Source organism: Schistocerca serialis, chromosome 8 (assembly GCF_023864345.2).
Source record: "Schistocerca serialis cubense isolate TAMUIC-IGC-003099 chromosome 8, iqSchSeri2.2, whole genome shotgun sequence".
NCBI lineage: Eukaryota > Metazoa > Arthropoda > Insecta > Orthoptera > Acrididae > Schistocerca > Schistocerca serialis.
In genome coordinates this window covers 483,979,132-483,982,255 of record NC_064645.1, presented here as the reverse complement: position 1 = coordinate 483,982,255, position 3,124 = coordinate 483,979,132, and the positions used below count along the sequence as shown (strand labels likewise).

The following is a 3,124-nucleotide window of genomic DNA, read 5'->3' as shown; positions in this document are numbered from 1 at the left end:
TTGTCCACAAAACTTTTCTACGCTTCTCGGAATACTGTCCGCCTGCTTAGCTTAGTGGTGACGTGTTTGCCTACCATTCAGCGGGCATGGGTTGGAGATTTTCTCCCCACGTGGACTGGGTGTTGTGATGTCCTGATCACCATTCCATCATCACCGACACACAAGTCGCCCAATGTAGCGTCACCTGAAATGAAGACTTGCAACCTGGCGGCCGGACTTTACCGATTGGGGCCTCCAGGCCATCAATGCAACACGATAATTTCAATTTTTTTTTCGAAATACTCTGCTCCACAATTGATAACCGCTCCCAACGCCGTTCCCACTTCCTGAAGCACTCTTGGTACGTGTCTTGCTACATCGCTCAAAGCGCCGTCTATGAATTTTCATCCATCTCGTTTATTGTTGCAAAACTTTGTCCTTTCAACGGGGTTTTGAACTTTGGAAATAAGAACGCAGGGGCTAGGTCTGGAGAGTACGGAAGATGAGGGAACACAGTGATTTCGTTTTCTGTGCAATAGTCACGCACCAGAAGTGGTGAATGTGCGGACACGTTATCGAGATGCAAGAGGCATGAATTGTCACATTTCATGCCGCTCTCACATTTTCTCGCAGGCGTCGCAACACGTCCTGATAATAAGATCGATTAACAGTTTGAACCTTTCATGACCCATTGTGGAGATTGAACGTTCGGCTCAGTATCATACGCGTAGACCCACATCTCATCACCAGTTATGATTCTCATTTACAGAAACTCTTCACAATTTGCGAAGGGAAAATGTTTCAGGTCTTCACTCATGAGCGGTGCGACGGACTTGACGGCAACACGACGCATTTCAAGACGCTGTGTCAGGATATAATGACATGTCCAACCGAAATGTTACATTTTTCTGCAACCTCTTGGACAGACAGTCTTCGATCGGCACGCACAGTTTCTTTGACATTGCTGACATGAGCACCGTCGAAGGGCGTGCTGAACGAGGGTCATCTATAACATCCGTCCGGCCATTTTTAAACTGTGTGAACCATTCGTAAGCTTGTTAAATTATGTACTGGGATAGATTTTCTCTAGACGCTGTAGTTATTCAAGAAAAACTTGGAAAACTGACTTTCAAACACACCCCCGTCAGCATTTCTAGTACGTTGTTCAAGGCACTCCCTCGTACCACGAAGAAAAATATTTCCCCGCATTCGACATTTTTTGATTTTTTATTGACTGGCCTTGCTAACGGCCTTGCCGCGGTGGTAACACCGGTTCCCGTCAGATCACCGAAGTTAAGCGCTGTCGGGCTGATTAGCATTTGGATGGGTGACCAACCGGCCTGCCGAGCGCTGTTGGCAAGCGGGGTGCACTCAGCCCTTGTGAGGCAAACTGGGGAGCTACTTGATTGAAAAGTACCTGCTCCGGTCTCGGAAACTGACATACGGCCGGGAGAGCGATGTGCTGACCACGTGCCCCTCCATATCCGCATCCAGAGACGGCTCTGGGGTGAGGATGACACGGTGGCCAGTCGCTACCTTTGGGCCTTCATGGCCTGTGAGGGAGGAGAGATTGACTGGTCTTATTACGCCACAGGCTTAGTCAAGCGCTTACAAATTGTAAAATTGTCGTCTGTGAAAATATCACCAAACAGTTGTGTGAATTTTAACAGCATAACATAAACAGTTGCATCGTTGTATTCATCAGGCCTTCTGACTACGAAACTGCTGTGTTTATAAGGGTTAAATTTGCACCGAATTGTCAACGTAATTAATTTTAAAGTAGCGTTTATAAGAATCGTATTCCTTTCATTAACCCCACTGAGGCATTTAAATTGACAATGTTAACGAAACAGGTGACCATGCTGGTGGCGTAATAGCCCAATCAATAGAGACCAAAAAAAGTCGAACATCAGGAATAGTTTGTGTAGTAGGAAATTTTTGGACGTGGTAGGAATAAGTGCCACGAACAACATACTAGAAATCCTGAGTAGTGAGGGATAATTGTGGGTATGGAAGAACCCTTGAAGATCACTTCTGTTCGTTTTTCTTGAATAAGTTGAAAACTATAATACAGTAAAACATTTAACGACATTAAATTTCCTACAAAAATGTTCTGTTTATTTTTTTTCTATAGAGCTAATAGTTCGCACGTGGCGAGAGAGAGAATATAAAAGCGTCGCGGGTGGTTTACAAAGGCCAGATATTAGCGTATGAAAACAATAATGAAAAAATTTAAATGTATTGTCTATATAGAAGACCTTACAAATCGTAACAGACTTTCTCTCAATAAGAGCAGTACACCGTAAACACCTCTGTTATAAACGTGCCACTCCATGTTGAAATGTCCTCACTTTACAACACTTTCCGCAACTATTATTAATTATTAGTATCCTTTACTATAACTCTTTGCGCTTGTCTAGGGAATCGAGCCACTAAGAGGCTCCACTGGGAACTAACTTCCCTGCGTTCGCTGGACATAACATTTCACGTCTACAGTTAATTGGATGTGTCATTTAATGGAACTTCTTGTGCTTCTCGCGTGTCAAATCGCCAAGTACGCAGACAAACGTCATTTCTTGTCTCTCTACGCAAGTGTCCTTTAACTGCCTCTTTTCCCTCTTCTTCTGGTTTTACATTAATTTTTTTCTCTCTGGACATAGTACACGTACTAGAGAAAATACATATGAACAGTATTTCATATATATAATGTCAGATGGATGGCATAAATGAAAGAAAAACCAATAAATACATAACCAAACAAAAAATCGTCCATTTGCGAGTAGGACACGCGCGCTGAGAGTTCCGTACAAATTTAATGTTATACGGTTCATCTATGCTAAGAATCGTGTATTTCAACGATTTTTGCCTGCTATCGATATCGATACTGTCAAGATATTGGTCCTTAGGAATTCCAAGACTGCATCAAAATTTCGACAGTAGTTCCTCAGATTAGCCCTGACGTAGAGAAAGAAGCAAGCAGGCGACGTAGTTCATAGGTGTAGAGAGAAAGACTTAAAAAAAACTTTTTGATTTGTTTACTAAAACATGACTACAACTTACATTTTATGTTTGCTTGCAGTAATGTTCGTCTGTCATACTTCTGACGGATGATGAACGCAATGTATGTTGAAATAGCAAAAGATGT

General features: G+C 42.7%; 1 pseudogene; it reads left to right on the top strand.

Moving 5' to 3' along the window:
* The first annotated feature begins 1,221 nt into the window (after positions 1 to 1,221).
* Positions 1,222 to 1,338, top strand: LOC126417634 (5S ribosomal RNA; annotated as a pseudogene).
* The last annotated feature ends 1,786 nt before the right edge of the window (positions 1,339 to 3,124 follow it).